This window comes from Cariama cristata, unplaced genomic scaffold (genome assembly GCF_000690535.1).
Source record: "Cariama cristata isolate BGI_N322 unplaced genomic scaffold, ASM69053v1 scaffold1967, whole genome shotgun sequence".
Classification (NCBI taxonomy): domain Eukaryota; kingdom Metazoa; phylum Chordata; class Aves; order Cariamiformes; family Cariamidae; genus Cariama; species Cariama cristata.
Window position 1 is genome coordinate 82759 of NW_009625959.1, and position 13369 is coordinate 96127.

Below are 13369 nucleotides of genomic sequence, written 5' to 3' on the forward strand. Positions count from 1 at the left end.
AAAGAGTGCAGTCTGAAACAGTGTCTGGATAAAGCCAACATAGAGGGATCCTGACTCCTATTCCCATCTTGATCTTTTGTGTTGCAGAGCAGATATTGGTCCCTAATATTCAAGTTAGATGTTCAGTATGCTTATAATATACTACTTCATAACTGTGATCAGTAGCTTACAAGAGTCATCAACAAAGTCTGAGAAACTTTTGTAAGTTTTATATTTTGCTTTTGTCCATAAGCGTTTTTCCTAAGTTTTTCCTAAACTTAATCCTATCCTGTTTTTTAACTACAGATTGCTAAGTGTTCTTCCAGGGACATTGTGATAGATTTCATGGATATCTAAGAGTATAAAATCCTAAATGACCCTAAGAACAGGAAAATCCTTCGCTTTCTGTCTTTGGGAAACCTTGCAGGACTGTTTTATAGAAGCTGCGTAGACTCCACCTGTTCGGTTTCGGCCTACGGTTAGTGTGATGTTCAAACTACCATTCCCATTTCTGTGCACAGTCTGTGTTTTTTAAAACTGATTTATGAGAGATTGGCTCAAATAATTGGATCTGGGAAAGCATCTTTGTAGAAGGAGGAAAAAAACCCTAGTACACTACTGGAAGAATATTACAGAATATTTTCTAGTTTACCTGGGTCTAAAAGCAAAGGTATTTGGGTTTCTGGTGTATATTTACACTTCATGCTGAGTAATTACTTCATCTTACAAAGGAAACTTAATACAACTAGTCTCTTGTACTAAGAATGTAAGCTCTAAATAGTAGCTGATGCATTGGAAGACCGCCTAAAGGATGTTTATTGCCTGACTCTGCTGTTGTGTGATGGTCCTCTCCTTACTAGGAAAATAAATCTTTAACTTTTTTAAAGAGTCCTGTTGATGCCATGCTATCAGGCTCTGTGGGCTCAGAGCTCTTTTAGCAAGAAAAAAAGAAAAACATACTGGCTACAAGGATTGTGTGTGATTATGAAGGAAAATAATTTAAAATACTTCAAATTCTTCTTGAAAACCCATAAACTACATAATAAATGAACCACAAGAAAAGAGCCACATGATAGCAAACTCACAATACATATACCACCTCCGAAATTCTGGCTACTACCACAGTCAGAATGAGTTCTTTCAATGGGTGATGTGTACCCTCTGGAAGGGCAATTGTGGAATAAGTTGCCTTTGAGGAACTTTTCTTTCTAACTGCCTCCTCCTTTTTCTTGAGAAACACAGCATATATTGCAGAAGGATTATCCTGTCTCCACTAATGTAACTGTGGATGTCCTTATATAAATACTATCTGGCTTTTAGAATGTGTGATTTGTTGTGATTTTAGTACAATTTGTGATGTTAGCCATATTTATGACTTTAATGTACTGTGGCTAGCAGTGATTTTTTTTTTTTTTTTAAGACTGGAGAAGTAAGGGCTGAAATGTTTCTTTTCATTGGTTTTAAATTTAATGCTTACCACTAAATGTCGTATATTGTACTGCAGTTAGGGCTTTCAGCCATCCAAAAGCCTTTTGCTTTGGTCTCTCATCTATCAGATTTCTTTATATCCCAGAGGCCAGTCTCGTCTCTTCTTTCCCCCATTACTAATCTTGGATCACTTTGTAATCCCCCCCACTCTCTTGTGCCTAAGTGTCTCAGACTGGAGCAGACCAGATACACCACTAGCAAGAAGGATCTGAGGAGGAATTTGTTGAATATTTCTCGCAGTCAAGATTGATCCCTGGATTGGATCCCAATGCCATGTCTGTCTGGACAGTGCATGGTGGAGGGATCTGTTTCCTTCTTATGCAGCAGGGTACCAGATAAGATGTCCAAACTTCATAGCTGTGTTTCACAGGCCAGTGTTGGAAGCTTAAATGCTGTACTGCAGACACAAGCAGCCTGCCTGGGCTGACTTCATTCTGTCTCTCCCTGATGCACGTGAACTCAAACACAAATTGATTTCAGTGTGTCAGTAACAGTCCCAGAGTACTTCTTTGTGATACTTTGTAGCAAGCAGTGATGAAAGCCAGCCCTCTAATTAATATATTAAATAATGCATTTCTCTGAGGCATATGGGGATCTCCCATACTGTCATAGCTTGGCAAAGCTAATCAAAAGCTAGGCTGCTGAGCTGACAGTAGTATCGTATTTTGCGCTCTCTGGCTAGCAAGGAATATTCTCCCACTTTTTTTTACATGGGATTTGGCTTAGGTTTTGGCCTTTGTTCTGTACCACACTAGTGTCTCTGTTTCTGGGCAAAAGGCAAATTCTCAGTGTGGGAGAGAACCCCTCTTGCTTTCAGATGACTGGAAGAGAAACATTTGGGAGTTGTTTTAAAAATCACCACTGTTCTGAGAAGTTTAGGAATGACCTTGTCGCATACTCTGATTATGGACATAATTTTCCAGCCATTTCATTTAGTGCCAATACACCTGCTGGCATCAGAGAGCAAGCACCTTTCCTTGACCCTGCCTCTCCTCTGCCCTGGACCTCATCCCAGATGGCCCACTTGTATTTCAAGAGACACACCTTTGTGGGGGTTCTTACAGCTCTTGTTTCCTTAGAGCAGCTGGGGTTGGAAATGTTCTTGCATTGGAGAAAGTTGCAATCTAATGGAGAATTTATCCTCACTAAGTACATCAATGCTCTCAGTTTTTGCTTGAAACTAACTTTTCAGTCATACCTCAAAACTCTTCAGGTAGTTTTTCTCAAGAAGAATCAGGAAGGACCCAAGTAATTTCCAGTTCATTTCTCTGAACTGACTTCAGCCTCCGAACCTTTGGAAGTTTGCCTGCCATTAAGTTGAACAAAAGCAGTTGTTTTATTTAACAGAAGGAGCTGAACCCATGCTGTGCAGAAAGAACAGTCTTATCATGGCATAACAGACAAGATGTTTCTGCATTCATTTAAATGTGAGCCATTTGTGTTGCTCAATAACATCCATTAAAGATAAGGAGATCCCTCTTTATGCCTTCTGCCTGTTGGAAATTAACAAACTCTCTTAAAATGACAATTCATCAGCAGTTATATGAGGCAGAATTCATTCTCGGCAAGAGAAGAAATTGAAGCTCCTATCCTTTCGTTCCCTGGCATTCCCCTGAGCCTCCTCTGTAGAACGAGATGAGTTTAATTCTGCTATTGTTAAGCATAGTGAGCATGAAGTTACATCAGAACATAAGAGCAGAAAGGAGTATCTTATTAGCTGCACTACAGGTTCTTTTAAATAATATTGATTCAGTAACTTGTCTCTTGCTGATCATATACAGAACAAGGACAAGAAGCCAGTGAGTGAGGCTGTTTTACTTGCATGTTTGTAGTGAGCTAATTAGAATAGGAGATAGCAGTGGTTATCATAGCTCTGTAATTATCTCACAGATAATTGTCCTCCATTGGGCAGAAGGCAATAAAAATGGAATGTAGATACATTTCCATGTTTAGTGAAATATCTGAAGTTCTGCAGCTGAGTTTGAGAGAAACATACTGACCTGTGACTGCCAGCAGGAACTGAGGAAATAATAAATAATACCTGTAGACTTCAGAGCTGATTTCAGTAGATCTAGGTTTTCTCCCATAGGAGAAAATCCTGCTTTTTATTGGAAAAAAATGTAGAAAAAACACCCAAAAACACTGCCAGGATTTTGGCCAAAGGGTACCGAAAGCATCTTAGGTTTTGCTCACAATATTTTTGTTTTTCAGGTTTTGATTGAAAATCTTTGAGGGAAGGAGGCATGTTCCATTATAATATTGATTTTAGGGGCAATGTCTAATAATGACTCCCTAAAGCCATTTCTGGATCTACTATAGTTTCTGCAGAATTCTTTTTTTTCTTTCTACAAATCATTAGATTTGAACAGGGCATATTACTTTTCATTTGGCCTTGTACTTTCATTGCTCATCTATAACAACAGATTAAGAACCCAACAGAGAGAAGCTCTTGATTTACCTACAGCTTCACTATACATCTTTACTTCTTGACTTGTGGGTAGCACAAACTTCCATTGCAGCATTCTGCCCTGAGCATTTTTACTTGAAAAAAGTAATGCTTTGGGGACAGGGACACTTTGGGACTCTGCTGTTGTGAAAAGCTGGGAGTGTGTCTAGTGCTCAGCCCCCTGGGCAGCCCTGTCTCCTTATTGTTTGTGCATTCATTTAACTTGAAGCAAAAGAACCCACAAAAGCTCTGTGGTTTCTCTGGTCTCTCCTGCTAAAGTGTCACGCTTCCACTGATGGAAGACCTGCAAGTGGCTGTGGCCGTTTTATTCATCTCCTCTCCATTCTGTCTGTGAGGATGCTTTTGTTTTGAATGCAAACCTGTCTTGTCACAAGACACATAGTGATCTGCAGACTTCTTGTCACCATTCCTTTTACCTGTCATAGCCATGTAGACTTACTGTTTCTACCGACAAAGGCTGTCTTTGCATATCTGTCTGCTGCCAGAATAATTTTTGTTTCCTGCTTCTTTGTCTTTTTCTCTTGTGGGTGTTGGCACAAGTAAGCATCTCGCTCTCAGTGGCTAATTGAGTGTGATTTTGGGGGGGGGGGGGGGCAAGGAGACATTTTGATGCATTTATGCTTGCTGGTCCAGAACAGAGTAGTTTATTCTCCTGTATCTTTCTCCTCCTTGCCCTTCTTCTTCTTTCCTCTCTCTCTCTCTCTCTCCTCCTTTCCTGGCTGATGGTTAAAAGTCAAAGAATGAAATAAGCCATTTGTTCTCTTCAGGTTAGCATCTGAAATACAAACAACTGTCACAAAAGGTTTGTGACAGAAATCTAGTCTTTCACATTGCCTTTCTCCAAAATGCATAAACTGAACCACAAATTTATTTCCAGAATGTTAGATGTTATCCCAGGGTGATTCTTCACAATATCCTGCAACAGGGAGTGTGGAGACTCATCCTACCTTAATTAATTCAATGTATAGTGCCCATAGGCATATGGGCCTCATCAGCATATCCTTTACATTTTGCCTGTGCCAAATTTCATACTTGCATCCCCTCTTTGGACAATTTAAGTTTTATTTTTGTTCATCTACTGCATTCATTTATTAAATGGTGCTCTCACTCTGAAGGTTTTCAGAGGCACTGTAATCTGCCTAGAACTCTGTTAATAGCTGAATCACTGAGCCTTAGCATTTCAGGCATGTCATATTTGCAGTCAGAAAATGCTCATACAAATGAGGGCAATTAAACACACAGTGAACTAAGAATCCTTATTTTGGTGTAAAACATTGCTTGAATGTGTCATGTTTAAGATACTTTTGCTAGGAGACAAACTCAGAGGAATACTATGCATCTTCTAAACATTCCCTTCCAGGAAGGGAAACAGTAAATCCAGTGAAATCCTTGGCTGCGGGACTGACGGGCTGAGCTCATGGCTTCTTTGAGCATGTACTTTGCTTTTCTAAAGTGGTCAGGAACAGGGCTGATTCACATTTCCTGAAAAACCAAAGCAATAATCTATAGCAATTCCCCATCTACATGACTTTCAAAGGAGAGTAGCCAAGCACTGGGCAAACATTAATTAACTGGGCTTCATAATATAGTAGGCACTAAACTAATTTTAAACCAAATGCTGGGAAAGAGATGAAAGTCGCTCAATATGTCAGCGATCAGTCTTGGAAGAGAAACAAAAACTCTCTGCTTGAGTTTCACAGATCTGCGTAAAGGATAGTTGGCTAGAAAATGTCGTTTCTCTGATTTTTTTTTTTTTTTTTTCCCAAAAAAAAAGCTCAGAACTACCCGTCCTGAAATGACAGCTAAATGCTTACTATACTGACGAGGCCCCTGACCTGTTCTACTCCCAAATTTTCCATTGACAAACAAAAGATTTTTGGTTAAGTAGAATGAACTATTCATCTGGGGTGGATTCCCACCTCCCTCCCATAATTTCTCTTAGACTTTGATCACCAAAGTGCCTTTTGTACACAATAATTTCTGCATTTCAGGTTTCCACTTCTCCTATATTTCTGTTTTTTTCCTCTCCTATTCCAAAAAAGAGGGATAGTGGAGGAAGAAAAGGATGAGAAAGGAGACAAAGCTTAAAATGTGTCATTTTTTAGTGTTTCCAAAAATGCGCTTTTATTGTTTCCTCAATAGACTTGAAATTTAGAATATGAAAAATTAAAAAGTGCCCTGCAAAAAGCATCCCTTCTTTCAGAATGCAAAACACACCTGTGTTGGGATATGTTTCAAACTTGTCCACCATAAAGTTTGCAGACCTCTAATCACGGGTCTCTGTCCTCTCTGGAAATGCCTTCCTCAAAGCATCACTGTCTGTGTTGGATGCACGTGGGACAAAGAGCTGATGATAAGTTGTGCACTGAAGCTTTGACACGTCTTCAAGACAATAACATCATAACTTGATAAGCTGATGCTTCATTACTTCCACCATATCCTGATGCTAGTGCTGCTAGGACTTGGGAAAAAAAAAAAAAAGGCTGCTTATTCAATTAGGAGAAGCCCCCAGGGCTGCTTTTATATAGCCCGGATCAGCTGTACCCTGATGAGTCAGGAGCAGCTGGCTGCATGGGAGTAGCTTATTTAGTTCGTCAGTAAGCAGGAGGGCTGTGACTGCCCCTGGGAGCACACCTGCTCTGAGTGCTGGCTTGACATAGTTGACAGATCTGCTCCCTGTATGGGTCTCAGTCCCCATCAGAAGTTATTTCAGGCACCACTGGGAAATTAAGATGCCACCTCCAGCACATACCCTGCCTGTGCTGCTGGCCCTTTTGAACCTTGACAGGGCTGTGAGTAAAGATCTTCACCATTCTACCCACACACTTTTTGAGTTTGTCACAAACATTTGGTTATGTTTATTGGGGTTTATAGCATAGGTTGGGGAAGAAATGCCAGAGGACTTTAAAGGAGTTAGACCTGTTAACTGGATGAGAACTAGACACAGAATTACTTGTATTTTCTTAGGTTTTGGTATTAGCATATGGGGTAAAGAAAAACATGAATCAACAGCAGCTTTTTTTCTGTTGATAAATATACTTTAAAGGTATTCTGAATTTCAGTGGCATTTCTTCCTCATTGCTGTTAATTTCTGTGATACAGAGTCACCCTTTATGTATTGCGAGGAGAAAAAAATGTTTCTGCGTGCAGCAGAGCTTGCTGTCTTGCGTAGATTCTCTATAGTGATTGGTGACATGGTTGAGCCTAAATGTCAGTTTTTCCCTCAAGGAGGGGATTTATTTGGACCTTTTTCCTCTTCCTGGCCTGCTGTATCCATGAAACAACTGTGTATAACAACTTCCTAGTTCTGAGACCTGTAATCCACTGAGTTTACAGATAATTTACACGTTTAGACATTCAGCAGGTAGTAGGGATGAGATGCAGGTAAACAAATGCATGTATGCACATATAGAAACACATGCAGATGCTGTGAACATCTTGTTTTTTTTACTTTGACACACCAGGCAGAACACATCCTTAAAATTCATTGGGACTTTTTAAAAAAGGATTGGCTTTGCTGAAAACAAATTAGCTGAGAATAAATAAACACTTGGCAATTTTTTTGCCTTATCTTGCAAGCTAAGTCTCACAACAATTACTTCTGCTGATGTCCCAAATTGTAGTATCACGGAAATTAGCACTGGAGAAGACACAGAAAGCTCCAGGGACCTGGCTAAGACACTTTCATACAGTATCTTCCTGCCCAGCTTTTTTTCCTAGCTTCATTTGAAATATGCTGTGCAAGGAGGTTTTGTCCATAACTCTTCAGAGACCTCATCACATCCTACCCCATCCAGCAGCATCTCCCCCTGTTCAGCCACAGAGAATGCTACTGTATTTATGTGTTTAATAAATATATTATTTCCCCAAACAGTTCAACATTTGTATCTGTTCTTAACTAAGGTAGTTTATGGCTTGTTGTCAGCCTGGGGTGTATGCAGATTGTGTGCACATTGGCTGTTTTGTGCGCAGAGTTAATGCCTGACGGAGCTAGTTTTAGACTTCATTGCAGTAAATGACAGATGAATACACAGAATCCCCTTGACTACGTGGAGGTAACTGCAGTGACTGATACCTAGACAAACATGATGCCATATCAGATGGAGAAGGTAGCATGTTGACTGTTGGTCCATGTTGGAAAGGTATGTATAATTTAGCAATGGTGCTATGTGAAGAGATCCAGATCAGTTGAGCAGGAATTGTATGGATCAATTTCTGTTCCTATCTGCCCACTCAGACATGATCCTTTTGTTGCTTGGATGAGTTAGTACCATGCACTGCTTGCCTGGTGCCACGCAGAAGTGTTCACTTCTGGGGCAGGATACAATTAAAATTGCAGGAGACTAATTGGCAACATCCACTAATTTGACTGTAGTTGCCTGCAGCAAGAGGATGTTTTTTTCCCCCTTTACATATTATTGCACAATAAATGTGCCTTGTTCCTTCCAATTTCTAGCCCTTATCTACTGCACAACATCCTGCTAAGTAGTCTCCATCCGTTTCCTCTGTCTCTTTACGTGAGCAGTGACAATTGCCTTCAGTCTGACATCTCAACCTGCAAAAATGAATTTCCAAGTCAGCGTCTTGAGAAAGTCTCAATCCATTGTAAAGTTTTGATTTTGTTTTCAAAGCCAGAGCTGGTGAATGCCATCTTGACTGGTCAGAAACCAGGCACACCCCTGGCAAAAAGCTCAATCCAGCAGATTCCAGACCAAGTTTGAAAGGTTGATCCCTGTGACCTGGTTTTTTACCTTGTTGCAAATCCTTAACACAAATGTTGCTCATGTCCAGTGATACCCACTCCCACCTCCCAAGCTAATAGGTACAGGAGATGGAGGAATAGAGCATCTCTTGTTCTTTATTGATGGTTTGGGGAGGAAAGTTCAACAGCAGGTAGTCTGAGTTGTTCAACATTTTTGATCTAAGATGCTAGACTAGCTAAATCTCAGTGTTGCCTTTCATCATTAAATGCCTGATGTCTGGAAAATCGGTAGGAAAAAAAAATGCAAAAAGTGTTTCATTCCATGGAAAGGCAGTAGAGTTGATAGAATCAGTGAGCTGAGGTGTGCAGTAGGCAGGTAACCTAGAAAGTCTGTATATTTCTTTTTTCCTATCCTTGCATATGCTAGCATTTTTCATTTTGAACTATATAGTATCTTATATGGAAACATTTCAGGAATAACTACTTACAATGTAGGATACTGTGTTTTCCTTGCCCTCCTCACTTGCTCTCCCTCCTGGTCAGAGATGAAATATTAGCAGAGCAGCCTAGTAAATGTGCATCCATGCACAGTGCTCTTCCTTCAAGATAGAGATAAGGATCTTGCAAGGATCCTATTCATCATTCAGCTTTCAAGAACATACAATCCTCTTCTGAAAAGAAGGGAGGAAAGATCTTGTGAAAACCAAGAGCTACCATAAAAACAAAAAAGAAAAGCAGCAGCAGAAGATAGAGAAAAAGTAACCATTGCTTCATTCCTAATGGGATTCAGAGATAGTTTGAATTCTTAATTGGCCAATGATCCTGCACCAGCTGCGATACTGGCTGCAGGCTCCACGTTTTGAAAACTGCCTTTGCAGCAGTCAAGGAATGTGTCAGCAGGACAAAAATGACCTTTCCTGTCGCCTCTGCCTACATCCTCTCAGCATTTTCTCATCTGAGCGATGATAAATGAATAGGGATGGTGGAGGACGTTGATTTAGCATGGTTTCTCACAGTAAGAGTGCCTTTTTTCCTCCTCACAGCCATCCAAAGCAGCAGCACACACGGGTGCATTTTGTGGACCTTGGTTTAATTTTTGCTGTATGGAGTTTGTGTACATACAACACACAGAGCTGAGCTGTGCATGGAGCCTGAGGTGTGACCATGTGGCAGGAAAACTGTTTTCAAGCTGAGCTTAGGCTTCTGAGTGTTATTAAATACTCTTGTCTTTGTAAGCCTCTGAAATAGAGCTGTTTGTCAGCCAGAGAGCCATGAACCCCCTTCCCAGCCACCCCACTCTGTGCACTCCACTTGGTTGTAGAGGACATGCAAGGGAAGTGGTAAGTCAGGGGATGCTGACATCTCCCCTCAGCATACTTCAGTTGGTCAAATAGTTTTGAGCAGTGCATCCTCCAAATGTTCTTCAGAGAGATAATGAATGAGAAAATACAAGGCTGTGAAGGGGTGTCTTCTTGTTTAGTGGCTGCTCTTGTATTGCTAGACCTGAGAGGTTGTTGTAGTGAGTTCTCAAGACCAAAGAAATTACTACATGGGGTAGAGGAATAGCTTTACAATCTGTGTGTGCATTTGTGCAGCTGTGCTCCAGGATCTGCATTCACATCTTGCTCTTTCCACTGCCTGGCTTTTTTGCATTCTTCATGTAAAGCTTCTCCAGACAAATGATGAGAGACCGTTTACTGAAAATACCCATATTCAGGAGTCAGAGCACTGCAAAGCAAAGCTGTGTTCTTCAGCAGTGGGAATAGATGTGAGGTGAGGCATGAAGAAACAGCATTGATTGGGGATTTGTTTTGCAATCAGAGTCTTTGATATGAGAGAGCGACTTGGTTCGAGAGAAGGAAGGATGACCGATGCATTACTTTTACAGGCTTGTTATCTGCCTGCAGATAACAGGAGCTTGTCTTGCTTCTGAGTTGCAGGAGATTGCTTTGTGAACTTTTTCACTTGAAGTACAGCATTCGGCGAGCAAAGGAGTACTAGCGGGGTGCTGTATGCTGGTCATTTTTTCATTGTCGTCATTGTTCTGAAAAGAACCATCAGGCTTGTCAAAACTAGTTAAGGAAACAAGTAGATGGCACTGGGAAGGAACTTCAAGCTAGAATGACATGTTTCAGGATACTCTCTTGTCCCTTGGTGCTCACTTAATAGGTGCTATGAGTAGATCCACAGAGCTTGTGTATGCAAATGCGCAATGGTAATAAGTATTTTGGATTTTGTTTGGAAATACTTAGATGGTTCTTATTACAGTCCCTTTTAAAATGAATAGTGTTGCGGCAGGAGTAGGTTTGCCCCGTTGCAGTGGGGGGAGGCATGGTGCCCCCTCCATCTGGAAGGGAGGGACCCAGGAGGTGTTGTGGTGAGCAGGCGAGGCAGCCTGGTGGTGTCAGGACACAGCAAATGGCTCTGGGTAGAAGGCTGGTGTCTGGCTTCCAGAAGGAAACCTGGAGAGTGCAGGCTCCAGGGCAAAGGCTGGATTTAAGTATGAAGTGTATCAGGAAGGGCTGTGGAGCAGATCCTTAATGTGTTCCCAACCTGTACCTAAAAGTGCTGAAATTACTGCTCTCTTTGATAAAGTTGTGGTGGATATATAATTTGCTAAGCGCGTACCTCTTGTCCCTATTGGCATGTCATAGGCAAGGGTCATGATTGCTGAACAGCTGAAATTACAGCATTTAGGGCTACTTATCGGAAAAAGGCAGAAAACTTCTTCTGTGGACTAGAAAGATATGTGCCCTTTCTGTATATATTGGAAAATAATGTTGCTGCACACCATAATGTTTTTCACTGACATTTTAAGGAATTTCTATTTGTCCTACTCTCACTTTTAACTGCGTCCAGGTATTCAGAAGATTTGACCCTGGTAATTACATGGTCACAGGGACTCAAGCCCATTCTGGCATCCTTACCGATAACAGACAGCGCTTTCTTCCTTGTGGGATCACCCTGAAACTGATGGTAGCGATTAAGGAGCAGACTATTTCTCACTAGGAGTAGAATGATGAAAGCTCTGCCTCTGCGGCTTGGTTTTGTTGTGTTGGGTTTTTTTGGCCACAATTCACAGTGTTTTGTGAACGGACTCACTATTGATGCGATGCTGTAGTTAACAAGCAGTGCCAGTTTCAGTTACCTACACAGTGGCTCATAATGTAGTTGTTTTGGCATTTGCAGCACTGGCTGATCTTAGCTGAACTCTGGCACATTCGTATGTTTGTCATTGTTCAATCGCTATGTTTTTTGTGAGATCCACAAAAATCTATCCGAGCATCTGTATTTTATTTGTTCTTTTCTTCTTTTTTTTTTTTTTTTTTGAAATGTTTTAGCTGTTGATGCCCCAAGGATGAAAGCAGCAAAAGATTGTGATAAAAGTGTTTCAGAACATTAGGGAATTGTGAACGTTGGCTGGCTCGGAGGGAATCTATTATTTACAATCTACTGTATCAAATTCAACTTCCACCAAATTAGAAACTGATTTTTGTCGTTGTCCTTTTTTAATCTAACCCTTTGGTTAACTCAGGAGAAGCAGTTCCATAAATCACGTGGACATCTATGGATTATTTTTTTTTTCCCCCCCGCCAACCATTGCTAGGACTAAATGTTCATCTCCCAGTGATTCTTATCAGCCAGGACACCAATAGTAATGTTTCTGTTCTGGGCTTGACTTTCCCTCTGCCAGGAGGAAAACAGTCTTTGTAATGTGCCTTGCAAAATATTTTTAAGGAGTAAAATAACAATGCACAGGAAGATTTGAGGTGCTTGAGTTTCAACTAGCGAGATTAAAGAAACTCATCGTGCCTTGTTTCATGATTATTGGGGACCATGGCATGGGTTCATGGGGTGAATAATGAATATTTTCTCGCATTTTTTTTAATCAGAACTTCATCATGCATATGTGCATCATTGGTTTTCTTTTGAAGATGGGGAAACTGAAGTAAACACTGGCAAGACTGCCCAGCAAACTGGAGGCAGATCAGGATACTCTGTCTGTCATGTCACTATTCAGCCAAGTAAAACCCCTTTTTAATTTGCTGTCTATAAGCATGAGGCAGCTGTGCCCTTGACTTTCCTTCAGCATTAAAACTGAACTCTGGTTTTACTGTATCTTGCAATCAGTTAGCTTTGCCACCACAAGAATGATCATTGTAGTCTTGATCTTAAAGGTTAGTATATGGCCCTTCAGAGTGGCCTGTGTAGAAACACAAAGGAGACAAGTTGGTAGGAGTTAGGGACCTACATACCAACTGTCACAAGGTAGACTTGAACTGGTTTTGCTTTCCCTCACCCTCTCTCTCTCTGATTGCAGCCTTTTATCATAGAATCATTTAGGTTGGAAAGGACTTTGAAGATCATGAAGTCCAACCATAAACCTCGCACTGCCAAGACCATCACTAAACCATGTCCCTAAGCACCATGTTTACATGCCTTTTAAATACCTCCAGGGATGATGACTCTACTACTTACCTGGGCAGCCTATTCTAATGCTTGACAACCCTTTCAGTGAAGAAATTCTTCCTAATATCCAATCTAAACCTTCCCTGGTGCAACTTGAGGCCATTTCCTCTTGTCCTATCGCTGGTTACTTGGGAGAAGAGACTGACCCCCACCTCACTACACCCTCCTTTCAGGTAGTTGTAGAGAGCGATAAGGTCTTCCCTCAGCCTCCTTTTATTTAACTGGCTGCCATCTCTCTCTCTCTCTCTCTCTCTCTCTCTCCC

General features: G+C 41.0%; 1 protein-coding gene across 1 annotated transcript in view; it reads left to right on the forward strand.

Annotated features, from left to right (window-relative positions):
• SORCS3 (sortilin-related VPS10 domain containing receptor 3) overlaps positions 1-13369 on the forward strand; it is a gene marked incomplete at its 5' end in the record, with an annotated part of 167062 nt that overhangs the window by 57596 nt on the left and 96097 nt on the right. The gene's annotated exons all lie outside the window — the stretch shown is intronic.